Raw genomic sequence first — 16,203 nt, 5'->3', positions numbered from 1 at the left:
ACAGACCCCAGGGACCAACCTCCCAAATGGTGACCTTTGACTGCACGCCTCATCCTAACATTTCAGTCTCAAACCTAACACCTCCCTTAACCCCCTTACCTCTGATCTAACCTTTAACAGGAGCCACTGCCAACCACATCTGCAAATCTACGCTTTGGTATTTACCCAAAAGAAGTAAAAATGTATGTCCACAAGAAGACATTTATATAAAATGTCATCCATAACAGCTTTATTCATAATTGCCAAAAACGGAAAATAACCCAATGTCCATCAACAGTGAAAGGACAATCAAAATAAACAAAATAAATAAATAAAACTGCCCCACCCTCCTGTAGCACCACTCTCCCCCCACTAGGCCCCCCACCTTTCTCCATGGAAGCTGCTATTGCTTCCCATGAACTCAAACGAAATAGGATTAATCAAAGAAGAATATGTCCGAGCAAAGACCTTGAACTAAAGAAGAAATAAAGTAACTAATATACATGAGAAAAGTTAACTTCAAAGGTAATCAAGTAATTGCAAAGGAAAGATACCTGGAACATTTAAAAAATCACAGTATTCAGTACTGGAGAGGGTGTGATGAAACAGACACCTGATAGCACTGCTCCGGAGTATAGGGGACAGCATTTCTGGAGACAGTTTGACAGGATGTAGCAAATATTCAGGCTCCTGGGCTGGATGATTACATTTCCAGGAATTTATCACACATAATAATCAGAAAGTTGGGCCACATATCATCATTATAATAGTAAAAGGCTAATATGCAAATGGTCATCACGCCATGACACTGTAACGACCGAACAGCAGGAGGCTGCATGCAAGGCAGGCGTGGATGGGTGGGGACTTGCAGTGTCAGTGGGTGAGGACTTGTGCTGGCCCAGGACGTGAAGCTGCCTCCCAGCCCGGCGCTTGGCCGGGGGATGTGAATAGCAATATTAAAATATTTCCTCTAATTAATTCCCTTTTAATGTGCACAAATTTCATGCACCGGGCCATTAGTTAGAAATAACATCAATTGAATTAATCCGTTCCAGACCCCCAAATGATCCCGTTTTAAGTTTTCTTATACATCGTACATGTCTAATGTACTGTTTAGTCTATAAACACGTTAAAAACACAAATGACATGAAATATAAATGAAAACTTAACAAAAAGGAATGTGATGTACAGTAAAAAATGAAAATTTACATACACTAGAACTTACCTTTAATGTTGAGAGCTATTGATGACTGAATTTGGAGAGGAGGGGAGGAGGAATGTTATTATTTGGAAGGGGAGTCCCTTCCATAAAATGTCAGGCAGCTCTTCTTGTAGGTTTCTTTGTCTCTTTGCTCCACTATTTGCTTCAGGCTCAGTGGGCCTCTGTCTCACTAAAAACCTATCCAATGATGTTTGTTTTCGCCTGCTTTTTAACACTTGCCTACAGTGAAACAGTGCACCGTCAGTGAAGAAGTTTATCGCAGGGTTTGCTACTTGTCAGGGTGATATTTCTCAATAAAACTTTGCATTTCTCCCCATTTCTCAAGCATTTCCTTGATTAATGAAGTAGGAATATTTCCCTTCCCTCTTCCTCCTCTGAAGAGAGCTCCTCGGCTGCCATCTGTTGCTGCTCCCTCTGAAGGTCTTGGGAGGACCTGGGTGGTCAGCTCAGTGTTGTGGTCCTCTACCAACTCCTCCACATCATCACATCCACTTTCAAGCCCATGGACTTGTCCAGAGACACAATATCCTCCACAAAAGACGCAGGCTCATCCTCAAAGCCCTCAAGTCTCGTTCAGCAACAATCTCGGACCACATTGCTTCCAGGCTGATTGCATGGTCCTGGAACACACTTCTCCCCATCCTCTGTCTATGAGCTTCAAGCAAGTGAGGATATTAAGATGTTCCTTCCAGAACTCCCTGAGGGTTAAATTCGTTTTAGAGGTCACCTCAAAACACCTCTAAAACAGTGCCTTTGTGTAGTTTCTTAAAATTAGAAATGACCTGCTGATCCATGGGCTGGATGAGAGAGTTGTGTTTAGGTGGCAAGAATCTAACAGTGATGAAGTTGTAGTCCTCCAACAACTCAGCCCCAAGCCTGGAGGGTGGGCAGGAGCACTATCCATTACAAGAAGTGCTCTGAGTGGTAACTGCTGTTCCCAGAACAACTGGGGCAAACACTTCATGAATTCACTCAATAAAAAAATTGCCTGGTTACCCAAGTTTTGCTATTAGCCCTCCACATCACACTGAACTTGTTTTTCATGACATTAATTTTCTTGAAAATTCGTAGGTTTTCAGAATGGTAGACAAGTAGAGGCTTCGATTTAAAATTCCCACTTGCATTCCCACGTAATAGTAACGTCAGCCAGTCCTTCACTGGCTGTGTCCTGGCAATGACTTCTCGTCCTGTGTGATGTAGGTCCTCTCTGGAATTTTCTTCCAGAAGAGGCCTCTCATCACAACTGAACAAATCCTTTGGCCTCTACATATTGAAATTTGTCACAAAATTATCAGCAGCTACTTTGTTAGAACTGGCAACCTCCCCATGCCTCACTACACTATAAATACCACTTCTTTTCTTAAATTTATCAAACCACCTCTACTAGCCTTAAACAAGTTACTTTAGCATTCATCCCAGGGGTGTCTTTCAAAAGGTCAGCATGCAGCATTCACCATTGCCTCCGAAATGCTGTCACTGGTGAACTGCTTTTTGTTTATCCTAATCAAGAATTTTTCTACCTCTTTCTGCCATGATCACTGTTTCGTGAGCAACACCCTTAGTAACATCAGCACCCTTTGTTTTAAAACTGTGCTCATCGTCAATTTCACTTGGTAGCCAGATCGGACACAAGAACACCTCTATCATACTTTGCAATTATTTCTTTTTTAAGCTCTATCATTGTTCTCACAACTTTCCTTTTCACTTTGCTGCTATGACTAACCTTCTTAGGACCCATGGGTGACTTACTGTACATATTTAATAATAATTAGTAACAAAAGCAAAAAAAAAAAAAAGCCCACAAAAATATTCACAGCACAACTTCCTGAGGTTTAGCAGCAAACTGACGCATACTCGCACATTTTCTCCTTTGTTTGTCGCCTGAGAGACTTGTGACTGGTCATACACACATCAGCACAAAAGGGTTGTCAGGTCAAGAACCAAAATTCTGTTTGTCAAGTGAGACATTTCTTTCCATGAACAACTTAGTTGAAAGCCGAATTGTTAGAGATGGGAGATATTCGAGAACTGAGATTTGACTGTAATTGAATACTGCTCAGCAATAAGAAAATAATGAATTGATATATACACACATATATATGAATCTTAAATATACTGAATGAAAAAGATCCAAGAGATTCCATTTACATGAATTTGTAGTGATAACAGTGGTTGCCCTTATGGGAGGTGATGAAAATATTTGATATCTTACCTGAACTGTGGTTTATATTTGTCTATAAAGGCATCAAAACTCAAGCTGTACATTTGAGGTCTTACACATTTCATGTAAATTTTATCTCAACTTAAAATATTCTATACTCAAACACTTGGTCAAGTGTGAAGACAAACAAAAGGGCATTTTCAGACAAGCAATCACTAAGAAAACAAACAACCCAAGTACTTTTTCTAATTAAGCATTGTTTATGCAAAAAATGCGAACATCCTAAATCACCATATTGAGAATATTTGGTTAAACCAAGTAGAGCCATACTATGAAAAATCATGCAGCTGTGAAAGAATGATGTTAAGTAAACAATTGGTATTATATGAAATTACTTGATATTGTAGGAATAAACAAATAAGTACTATATTAATGACGTTAGGAACCACAATTTTGAAGGTAAGAAAACATAAATTGATAAAATTAGATAAAAACACCAATACTAAAACTAACTTCGATACTACCAGCTTAAACTCGATTTTTGTTCCTAAGTAGTCACTGAAGTGTTCTAGAAGCAATATTATCTCTGGAATAATAGTACTCCTAATCCTTGATTTTGACCTCTAATACCAACAAAGCAAAGTTCCTTGAAAAATGGCCAATTACAAGCCTGGAGCAGGAATTTTATTAAAATGAAGCTGGGACACACTTTTATACCAAAAAAACAAGTCTAATGGGGGTTATTATTATGTCTTGTCAACATGATACAGGAGCCAGCTAGAAGAGGCCATCACTGGCCAAAGTTGTGACAATCTGAGCAAAAAGAATCATAATTATAATGGAATGAAATACACCAAATCAATAAAACTGTATGGATAACATGATCACTATCTGTGCTGCAGCAAACAGAGCTGGCAGTGATATAAAAGATGATTAGTAGCAGAGGCAGGAAGAAAGTAAAGGGCTTTACTTCCTCCCTAAACATTAAGGAGACAAAAAGAGGGGCAGAGGGAAGGGAGGTAAGCAAAACTCTGTGCAGAAGACTCTCTCAGAGCTGCAAGTAGGGTATATATAAAAAGGTAGTGACATTAACCTTGGTACCAATTTACTTCACCCAATCAATTTTTTCTCCAGGTCTTATCCAATTTTTCACTAAAGCTGACTGACTTTTTTTTTTTCCTGACTGACTTTTTATGTCTTCAGGATGTTTAACCCATCTTCTTCATTTTCAAAGTTACTTAAGTTAATTTAGACCCTCCTCATTTCTCAGCTTCAACTATAAAATGACTTCTTCTACATCTATCTTCCTGATGGATGGCTGCTCATGTCCTTTGCTGCTTAAAAATCTACAATGGCCCTGCCCTTCCTGTCTACCTACCTCACATCCAAATTTCAAAGTTCTTTACAATCTGGACTTAGTCAACTTCAGCCATTTACACATACACCACCCTATGAAGTTTTTCAATGCGTGTTAATCCCTTCACCAAAAACAACCTTCACTCTAAACTCTTATTCACCCTTCAAGACAACTCAGGTCACACGAGAGCTGTTCCCAACAAAGACACAACAGAAGTTCACTACAGTGGGCTTTCTTGTTTTGTTGATGGTTTCTTTTGCTGTGCAGAAGCTGTTTATTTTCTCCTTAGTCTCTATTGCCCTAGGACAGCGGTTCTCAACCTGTGGGTCGCGACCCCTTTGGCGGTCGAACGACCCTTTCACAGGGGTCGCCTAAGACCATCCTGCATATTAGATATTTACATTACAATTCATAACAGTAGCAACATTACAGTTATGAAGTAGCAACGAAAATAATTTTATGGTTGGGTCACAACATGAGGAACTGTATTTAAAGGGCCAGAAGGTTGAGAACCACTGCCCTAGGAGCTGTGTCTGTAAAGATATTGCTACAAGAAATGTCTGCGATTTTGCTGCCTATGGATTCTTCTAAGATTTTTATGGTTTCCCGTCTTACGTTTAAGTCCTTTATCCATTTTGAGTTTATTTTTGTGTATGGTGTAAGTTGGTGATCTAGTTTCATTTTTTTGTATGTATCTGTCCAATTTACCCAACACCATTTATTGAAGGGACTGTCTTGACTCCATTGTATGCTCTTACCTCCTTTGTCAAATATTAATTGAGCATAATGGTTTGAGTCGATTTCTGGGTTCTGTTTGGTTCCATTGGTCTATATGTCTGTTCTTGTACCAATACCAGGCAATTTTGAGAACAATGCCTATACCAGCTTTAAAACTATGATTCTATGACATCCTCTCTCCTTCACCCCACTTACTACTGCTTAGAAAAAAATTCAAACTTTTACTTTAGAATTCAAAATATTCTACCTTTCTAGACTTTTGTCCAATACTTTATTCTGTATCTTTTGATGCAACTGGCAGATAAACTCCATCCTTCAAATATACTCCATGCTTCCCTGTCTCCATGCCATTCTCACACCGAAATTCTATACATATTTCAAAGCTAAGCGCAAACACTATCCCCTATTAGCACCCCACCAAGGCCTCACAAGCTGTTTTCCCATAGCACTAGAACCAGGAATGCCTTCCACAAAGTACGATTAAACAAAATAGTAATACAGTGGAACCTTTGTTCTCAAACTTAATTTGTTCTGGAAGGCTGTCTGAGAAGTAACTTGTTTGAAAACCAAAATGTTTTACCAAATGACAATTTATTCACAGCTACCTATTTCTACCAAGACATGCAAGACATTTTAAATGTCATATAAACACAATAATTTATTTTTTTAAAGTGGAAATATTCTGGATTTTACATTTATATTAATTATGGCTGAGATGGCAGGCCTACCACACTCTTAAATATTCACCTTCTGTTTTTGCCAAGTGTATTAGTTGAAGTCTACAAATGAAAAATATGTGATATTACACTACTATAAATAAAACCAGTTGGCTCCCTTGGTCTTTGTTGTTGTTAATCCTCACCTGAGGACATATTTTCCATTGAATTTTTAGAGAGAATGGACGGGAGTGGGGGGGGGGAGAGAGAAATATCGATATGAGAGAGACACACTGATTGGTTGACTCTTGCACGGGGATCAACCTGCCACCTGTAGGAAGCATACCTCTATGATTCATCTTCATAGAAAAAAAACAGCATGTGGCCAGGTGGTCACTGAATTTCCCCAGAGCAAACAGATGTAGGGGTTGAGGAGAGGGTATGAGCGCTGTGCACCTGGCTGATAGCACATGTCCTAGGAAGATTCCCCTAGACCAGTGGTTCTCAATCTTCCTAATGCCGAGACCCTTTAATACAGTTCCTCATGTTGCGGTGACCCTCAACCATAAAATTATTTTCGTTGCTACTTCATCACTGTAATTTTGCTACTGTTATGAATCGTAATGTAAATATCTGATATGCAGGATGTATTTTCATTGTTACAAATTGAACATAATTAAAGCATAGTGATTAATCACAAAACAATATGTAATTATATATGTGTTTTCCGATGGTTTTAGGCGACCCCTGTGAAAGGGTCGTTTGACCCCCAAAGGGGTCGCGACCCACAGGTTGAGAACCGCTGCCCTAGACAAAGGGAGGTGGAGGCAACTAGAAAAGGCCCCAGCCATCTTTTTAAATAACCCAATGGGAGACAGCAAGACCTAGGTGACTTATTAGGAAATAGGTGACCATAGTCCTCAGCCAATGAGGAACCAGAGGAGGAACTAAATAAATAGGTTATGTTCGTGCCCCATTTGTGTTCCTGTACAATGGGCTCCAGCTCTCGAGAGTGTTATTAAAAGTCTCGTTTTCGCCATGCTTCTGTTTCTCATTTGAAATTTGGACGAGTCATTAGTCACACCACCCAGGTACATGCCCTTGACCGACAATCAAACCTGCAACCTTTTGGTCCACAGGCTGATGCTCTAACCATGGAACCAAACCAGTCAGGGTCCTAGGTCTTTTTTATAGCCTCAATGCAGTTAAGGTACTTCCACATCTCACTTTAAACCCAAATCATCCTGATTCTCAATGTCATTGCACTTGTTTTCTTCTCTTTCTACCCAGCTTTCCACTACAATTAAATGTTTACACAGATGATAAACCTCATTCAGGAGCTGTCGTTAGTGGCAAAATGTCTATCACTAACACCCTTAATGGCAAAACAAAAAAGTACTAAAAACCTCTCCAAAATATGATTACTCTTATCTAAAAAGTGAATTTTAAATCCTAACTGTGTATTTGTGGATTTCAAGGCTACTATTATAAATAATCAGTGATACTATAGTGGGCATCTTACAACTCATGATAATCTCTCAAAGCAAGGTATTTGAATTGCATAGGAGGAATAGAATAAAAAGCTAGTGAAAGAAACAAGGTATCAAAAAGATCTTACTAGCTCTGGCCAGTGTGGCAAAGTTGGTTGGAGCATTGTCCAGTACACTGAAATATCGAGGGCTCGAATCCTAGTTAGGGCACGTACCTAGGTTGTGGGTTCGGTCCCTAGTTAGGATGCATACGAGGCAGTCAATCGTTATCTCGCTCTCAAATCAATAAACATATCCTCAGGTAAGAATTTAAAAAAAAATCTTACTAAAAAGTGAAATTGTCATCTTGGTTTTCAAGCCTGCCCCTCCTCCTATAATCCCCACCCAGTTTCCCAAGCCAGAAATATCAGTATTATCCTTGACTATTTCCCAGCTAACTACAGTCTTCACATCCAGTCTCTAGTTCTAGCCCATTTTACCTCCTAAATCTTTCATCCACTTTGCCTTACTTCCCTTGGCTCTTACCTGAGTTATTCCACCCGTCTCAGACCCATGTTTGTTCTTATACTCTCCCCCACTTTAATGCATCCTAGGTACTGTCCAAAATGATCTAAAAGCAGATACTTATCTCATGGTTCTAAAACAACATCTCCTTCATCTTTGTATTCTTTGACTCTAACAAAGCACCTGACACAAAAGAGGCTCAAATATGTGTTGAACTAAGAGGAAACCCAGGCTCAGTTATAAAACAAATAAGGTATATGTATTTATAACCGGGTCCTTGTGTGCCTCTCCAGTCTCATCGTCTGGGTCTCCTGCATTCCCAGTTACCTCTCACAAACCCCCATGGCCTTAGCATATGCTATTGCTTCTGCTCTATCTCTCCCTCCCCGCAAAAAACTAGGAACTCTGGTCATCCTTCAAATGCCAACTCAAATAACTAACTTTTAAAAAGGTCTTTCTTCCCTATCCCTCCCAAACACAGGGGTTTATTATTCCCTGCTTATTCTGAATCTTGAAGATAATTTCTACTTTTCTATTCTTTAATCCCACCTTAACTTTTTTTTTAATGTTTCACTTACCTACTCTAATGTAGGAGTCTTGCACTTACTTATATTTTAAATATTTTTATATCATCAGAGCCTGGCATACATTAAGTACTCAGGGAAGACATAACAATTTGAGGGGAGAAGCTGTGATAGTAAAAAGAAAAAAAAAGCAAACATTTTATCAGAGACAAGTGTGCTAACAGAAGCAATGTCCATCTTACCAAGAATAAAAACTAATATCTAGGCTTCTAATCTTGAAAGCGAAATATAGAGAAATCAGGTAGAAAGGATTTTAGTGATCAAAGATTGAGACTATTGGTTCTATGATAGCCTGGGATAAGCAATAAGGGGACAAACTAAAAGGTTAAACTGTATAAAAGTAATCTGAGTAACATGCTATGGCAAAATAAGAGCAAACCTCAAACAGATAAGGGTAATGGCAAAACTGTGTTGAGTGCCTATCTGCCACATTCTGCACTAGGCATGTAATTGCTAACATTTGAGCATTCGCCCCTGGGCAGGTCTATCAGGCCCTCCGCATGCGTTATTTCATTTTAATCCTCAGGACTCCAGCAAGGAAATACACAAAGAAAGCGCGGTCCAGAGAATGAGTAACTTGCCTGAGGTCAGAGACAGTAGAGCCACAACTATGATTTTTAACCAAAGTCTGATCCAAAAGTCTGTGCTTTCAACCACTGTGCCATTTACCTGATTATCTCAATTTAATTCTCACAGCAATCCGTGAGGTAGGTGCTATCCTCATTTTCAGTTGAGGAAACTGAGTTAGGGTTAAAATAACTTGCTCAAGGTCACACACAAGTAGCAGAGCTGGGATCTGAACCTGGAACATCTAGTTGCAAAGTTGTAGTCTATTACATCACTGCCTCAAAAAACTCTCTAGTACTTTGTCCCTGATAAAAACCAAGATTTCATGGTCATTCTCCAATTATGTTGCTGAAACCACGAGCCCTCGTTTCCTTTTCAGATGTATCATCTTTTCCAAGCTACTCTCTACCTGTAGTCTCCTAATTGTCAAACTCTCTATCTCAGGACCCTTATATATTCTTAAAGATTAATGAGTACCTCAAAGAGTTTTTATTTATGTGGATTATATCAATATTTACCACAGTAGTAATTAGAACTAAGAAATTTTAAATTATTTATTAACTCATTAAATATAATAAACCTATCACACATTAATAAACATTTTTATTATTTTGTTGTTGTCAATCCTCACCCGAGGATATGTTTTCATTGATTTTTAGGGAGAGTTGAAGAGGGAAAAACAGAGAGAAACACTGATGTGAGAGAAACACATCGATTGGCTGCCTCCTACAGGAGCCCTGACTAGGACTAGGGCTGGGGCCAGGGCCAGGGCGGAGCCTGCAACCAAGGTACATGCCCTGGACTGGAATTGAACCCAGGACCCTTCTGTCCGCAGGCCAATGCTCTATCCACTGAGCCAAACCAGCTAGGGCTAACAAAAGATTTTAAAAGTAACTATTTGCAAAACAAAATTTCCTGAGCAGAATGATAGTGTCTTACATTTTTGCAAATCTAATATCTGACAGACTAGAAGACAGCTGGATTCACATATCTGCTCTGAATTCAATCTGATCAGATATCACACATTTTTTTTAGCCTCTGGAAAACTACCCATACACTCATAAGAGAGTAAGGATTAAAAAGGCAAATAACATCTTAATGGGTTTTGATCCATAACCAAAAAAAAAAAAAAATCACAAGTATTAGCACCCCCAAATCCCTCGCAACCCAACAATCTAATTTCAATTTCCTTAAATCCCTTTCTCAAGTAGTACAAAACCAAATTTCAGTCCAAATTAGTTTAAAATTTCCAACCAATAAGACCTCCGAGAAAACAGATTTATTTAGATTATGCTAAAATACCCCTCCAAACCCGGAGCTAAACAGCAGATGTATGTAGTAGTCAATACATAGCTCTAAAAGGAAAAGTTGGCACACGCAGCTGTATCTACAATGCCCAGCCCATAACAGTTTACTAGACTGCTGTTAAAATGCAATTCTAACCGTGTCCATGTATCCCAAAACACATGAGTGAATATAAAATAGTCAGAGGAAGCCAGGGTGTATACTGCAACAACCACAATTTTGAGGGTCAAAAATGGTCAAAACTAGCAATTTCATTCAACCCAGTAAATTAATTCAAAATACAACCATGAAGGCACACCAAGTACAGGTCATCCACAAATTCCAACTCTAAATAAATACAAATAAATGCTAGCTTAGAAATGTTAATTTCTATATTTTAAGTCAAATATAAAGTATGGAGCAAGAAAACATTAAGACAAACAGGATTTGTGAACTAATTAGCAAAAGCTGACTGCTCACCAACGCACAGGGTATTAAAGCCATGATTTGTGTGGTACAACTTCACCAAGATCAGAAAGGTAAGGAAAGGGAGGCCAACAATCCTAAATCTGTTCCTTAGCATGAGACAAGCAACACCATCTACTTTACAGCTTCAGTACCAAATGATAGCTGCCAACAGAAATTTTTTTCATTTCTCTTTATCTTTTGCCAGATTTTCCATCATCTATTTGCTCCTCTCTCTCTTACAATGAATCATATTCTAGCTACCACTATCTAGTGGGAATTTTGGGCTGTTTTTAGTTATTCCTCTCCCAAGGATATTTTCTCCATTGCTTTTCAGAGAGTGGAAGGGAAGGAGGGAGGAGAAAGAAACATGCGATCAACTGGTTGCCTCCTGCACCAACCCCACCAAGGGCAACCTAGGTACAGTGACCTTGACCGGGAATCGAACCCGGGCACCTGTGGGCCAACATGCTAACCACTGAGCAACACTAGGCAGGACCTGGCTTTTTAAGGGAGTAAACATTTATTCTAGCTAATTATTCATGTATATAGTCATTTTACCAACTAGTCCCTTTTCCTCTCTAAAACTAGGAAAATTATTCATGAAATGTGGATCTTACAAAAAAAAAATAAGCCTTTCATCACACTAGAATATTGCTCTAACCGTAACGCCACTGAAGGATATTTCAGAAGACTTAGGAAAGAAATCTAAAGCAAATGTGTTCAGTGTTCAAATGGAGTTCTGTCATGCACTGCTTTTTGACAACAGATGTGTGACTGTCTTTCCCTAAAATAGTAAAATGCTTTAAATCTGGATTTTTGACCAGCAAATAGTATTCTTACATGGATTCTCATGAGGTTTTTGATCATAACAAAAAGAGAATCACAAGTATTAAGATTGCATGGTCCTGGAACACACTTCCCCCCATTCTTTGTCTACATGACCAGCTACTAATGTTAAGTGCTTATAAATGTGTAGCAGCAACCGGGTCTCCCTATATTACATCTATATCAAATGGCAGCACAACGCTATGTCATTAAGAACACAAACTAGAGGCGCGTGGAGGACCCCGCACCGGTCGAGGACCCGCCATGGGCCCGCCCGACCCCGGGCTCCGCACCGCGCGAATATCATCCTAAAGCCAGAATTGAAGCTACAAGATGGCTGATCAGGACCCTGGGGGCATCAGCCCCCTTCAACAGATGGTGGCCTCAGGTGCCGGGGCTGTGGTCACCTCCATCTTCATGATCCCCCTGGACGTGGTGAAGGTCCACCTGCAGTCTCAGCGTCCCTCGGTGACCAGCAAACTGATGCCTCCCTCCAGACTCTGGAGCCTCTCTTACACCAAATTGCCCTCCTCTCTCCGACCCACAGGGAAGTGCCTCCTCTACTGCAATGGTGTCCTGGAACCCCTGCACCTGTGCCCAAATGGTGCCCACTGTGCCACCTGGTTTCAGGACCCCACTCGCTTCACTGGCACCATGGATGCCTTTGTGAAGATTGAGAGACACGAGGGCACCAGGACCCTGTGGAGTGGCCTCCCAGCCACCCTGGTGATGACTGTGCCAGCAACCGCCATCTCCTTCACGGCCTATGACCAACTCAAGGCCTTCCTGTGTGGTCGAGCCCTGACCTCTGACTTCTATGCACCCATGGTGGCTGGTGCATTGGTCGCTTGGGCACCGTGACTGTGATAAGCCCCCTAGAGCTGGTACGGACAAAGCTGCAGGCTCAGCATGTCATACCGGGAGTTGGGTGCCTATGTCCGAACCTCCGTAGCTCTTCGGGATGTGCCCTTTTCAGCCCTGTATTGGTTCAACTATGAGCTGGTAAAGAGCTGGCTGAGTGGGCGCAGGCCAAAGGACCAGACATCGGTGGGCATCAGCTTTGTGGCTGGTGGCATCTCAGGAACGGTGGCTGCCATCCTGACTCTACCCTTCGATGTGGTGAAGACTCAACGCCAGGTTGCGCTGGGAGCCATGGAAGCTGTGAATGTCACCTGTGCACGCCGATTCCACCTGGCTGCTGCTGCGGAGGATCCAGGCTGAGTCCAGCACCAGGGGACTCTGCAGGCTTCCTCCCAAGGATCATCAAGGCCGCCTGCTCCTGTGCCATCATGATCAGCACATACGAGTTGGGCAAAAGCTTCTTTCAGAGGCTCAACCTGGAACAGCCTCTGAGCCAGTGAGAGGAGCGAGGGGATGAGGGCCCCATCTCTTCCATGGATGGTGTGAGGCAGGAGGAGTCTGAGCCAAGTGCCTTGACCTCAGGGGAGGGGGCCTCATTTTCCCCCTCTCAGTTCAGCCCCAAGGGTACCAGCCCATCCGCTGGGCCTGCCCAGGCCCCCATCAGACAGCTTTCTTCCTGCTGGTCCTCATCCCAAGCCCCAAGGATAATCACTTTTCCACCCAACCCCCCAAGTTCAAGACCAAATCTGTTAACTCTTTCCTCCCCCTGCCCTCGTGTCCATTTTCCTGTGTTTGTTGTAGCTGGGTCTGCCCCCAAGGCCCACAGAACCCTGGACCTGGACAGTCTGAACCTACTGCTGTTAATTCATTGAGTGTAAAGATGGAAAAAAAAAAAAAACCCACAAAAAACGAACACAAACTGGAGTCAAACAGACCTATGTGAAGTCCCAGCTCTGCAAGCATGTTTACATTCATCTTTAAGGCTAAAATTTCCTCATTTATAAAATATCTACCTCACAATTTTGGTGCGAGGATTAAATGAAATAACACATGTAATGCACAGTGCCTATTACACCATTAGCATTCAATAAAGCTATTATTTTCTTTCTGTGACTACAAATCCCTAAATCTGAGTTTCTGTACATTTCTCTAAAATTAGAAACCAGTGATAATTTTTTAATGTTCCAAATAAGCTATAGTTTCATTTTCAACTACTTTAGGTGAAAGTGTATGAAGTTATTGGTCTAAAACATGGCAGTTAGCTTCACCAGATATTGCTTTATGATGCTGTGGTATTTACATACAACTAGACACAATTTTACAGAAGAAAAAAATTTGCTCCTCAAAAAGCTAAGCGCAAATATTTTTTACTTAATAAATCTTCATTTCTGTGTGGCCTTTTCTTAGCAAAGGCTTGTAATATCCCCCACTCAAAATTTGCCTAGTTAAAAAAAAAATCTATATGCAACTTCTTGAGGTATCTAGAGAATCACCAGTAATTCTCTTTCTGGATACAAAGACCAAGCAGAAGTTAGTTGCTCTTTCCTCAGCATGCCCCAAATGCTTTGTATATTCCTCATCCTATATAATAAAAGGTTAATATGCAAAATGATCGAACAGTGGAACGACCAGTCACTCTGATGCGCACTGACCACCAGGGGGCAGACACTCAACGTAGGAGCTGCTCCCTGGTGGTCAGTGTGCTCCCACAGGGGGAGTGCTGCTCAGCCAGAAGCCCTGAGCCAGGCTCACGGCTGACCAGCGCAGAGGTGGTGGCGGGAGCCTCTCTCGCTGCCATGGCAGTGCTAAGGATATCTGACTGATGGCTTAGGCCCACAGGGAGAGGGCCTAAGCCGTCAGTCAGACATTCCCCCGAGGGCTCCCAGAATGCAAGAGGGCACAGGACCGGCTGAGGGACCCCGGAGTGCACCAATTTCGTGCACCGGGCCTCTAGTTACCATACAACCTCATGAAGGCTTTACCCACTTGGGACAAAGCCCGTAAGCCCATAAAGGTAGCAAATCTATACCACAGTGCCTGACATACAGGTGTTCAATTATTTTTTGAACCGAAAATTACAGTACTCTTTTAAAATGCTGTATTCGAGTATAATCCGGTCTGCTATATTGCTTGTTCTGAAAATGTGAATTTGTTCCAACATGATTGATAAGTTAGGGAATCTGAGCATAACGCAGAGTTCTCAATTGCTTGTCTGTGAAAAACACTAGAGGGAGAAAACTACACCTCAATGAACTGAGCTGCACAGAAATACACAAAACACACAGACCTCAAACACCTACGATCGACATCAGTTCACCATGCGTGTGCGCGTGTGTTCCGAGACACACCCACCCTCTGGTGTGGCTGTAACGTTCTGAGTTCAGGTAAACTTCCGCCACTTCTCAGGAACTCGCACGCAGCGACCATGCTCATGACCATTTCCACAAGCAAGGCCGGTCTTCTTCCGGGGTCAGCGCCGCATTTACTGCAGTTTACATACTGCTTAACCGTGTAACACGTAAAACGGGGCTGCCATTTCTTCAGGTTCCCTTTTAAAAAATAAGTTACTGACAAAGTTCCCGAGGGTTGTGCCTCTCAATCCCATTTCCCCCCCATAAGGCCTGCGGTTTTTAACGGCACAATTTTGCAGACCGTAATGACCTCTAGGAACCTATGTTGCTTTATTTACAGCAGAACTGACCAGACAGCGTTCTCGGGCCTTAAGAAAGTTTCAGCATTATAATCCCAACACCGTCATTTGGGGGAACCATTAAAGCGGGATACAGTTTGGTTCGCAGGCTCTTTGGGGAAGGTGAGGAAGGAAGAATCAAAGAAAAGCAGCGGTGACTCCGGTGAGCGGAATGAACTGCCGTGAGTCCTCAGGACCAGCGACGAGTCCTTAGCAACCCCACGAATCACCCCACTCGGCGCTCAGTGCCGCTTTAGCCGTGACAGTCCCACCCTCCGCCCCCGAAAACCCGCCTTCAACTGAATTTTAAATCCTTCGGGGGAGGGGTGAACAGCGGGTTTCCCGCTTGGCTGTAACTCAGTGCCCACCGCGCAGCGCGCAACCCACCCACACGGCCGCTCCCCCGAAGGTGCCGCCATCCTGGCCACGGGTCCGGGGTCCGAGAGCCAGGGCGCCCCCTACCCCCCGTCAATCAACTCCCCGCCGGGCCGCGTCGCGGGCCCCCAACAGCCGCCAGCTGCGGGCCCGCCTCCCGCCCAGCGCCAGCTGCCCTCCCACGGCGAGCCCCGCGCGCCCGGCCCCGGGCAGGACCAGGGCGGGAGCAGCCCCGCGGGCCCCGGGCCGCCTCGCTCACCTCTCGGGGGGCGCCGCCCTCCGCCGCTGCCGCCTCCTCCCGGTGAGTGCAGCGGCGTCCGCCCGGTGGAACCACCATACCAGTCCCGGCCGCTGCTGCAGCGCCGCCGCTCCGCCGTCGCCTCAGCCGCCGCTCTTTGTTTCCCCGCGGAGCGCCACCTCCTCTGCCTCCGCCGCCCGCCTCC

At 42.8% G+C, this 16,203-nt stretch overlaps 1 protein-coding gene and 1 pseudogene across 5 annotated transcripts in view; one reads left to right on the top strand and one right to left on the bottom strand.

Moving 5' to 3' along the window:
* Positions 1-16,178, bottom strand: part of CNOT6 (CCR4-NOT transcription complex subunit 6) — a 65,670-nt gene extending 49,492 nt beyond the window's left edge. For 2 of the 5 annotated variants that reach the window (XR_001351090.2, XM_006102553.3), the window contains exon 1: positions 16,020-16,177. The gene's annotated coding sequence lies outside the window, so the exon portion shown is untranslated. Of the gene's footprint in view, positions 1-1,204; positions 1,228-16,019 lie in introns of those variants that run through there. The other 3 variants (XM_023743873.1, XM_006102551.3, XM_023743872.1) reach the window with 3 other exon arrangements.
* On the top strand, positions 12,027-14,303 carry LOC102421430 (annotated as a pseudogene).
* Positions 16,179-16,203: the final 25 nt, after the last annotated feature.

Source organism: Myotis lucifugus, unplaced genomic scaffold (genome assembly GCF_000147115.1).
Source record: "Myotis lucifugus unplaced genomic scaffold, Myoluc2.0 scaffold_417, whole genome shotgun sequence".
Classification (NCBI taxonomy): Eukaryota; Metazoa; Chordata; class Mammalia; order Chiroptera; family Vespertilionidae; genus Myotis; species Myotis lucifugus.
This window is presented reverse-complemented; position numbering and strand designations above follow the sequence as displayed.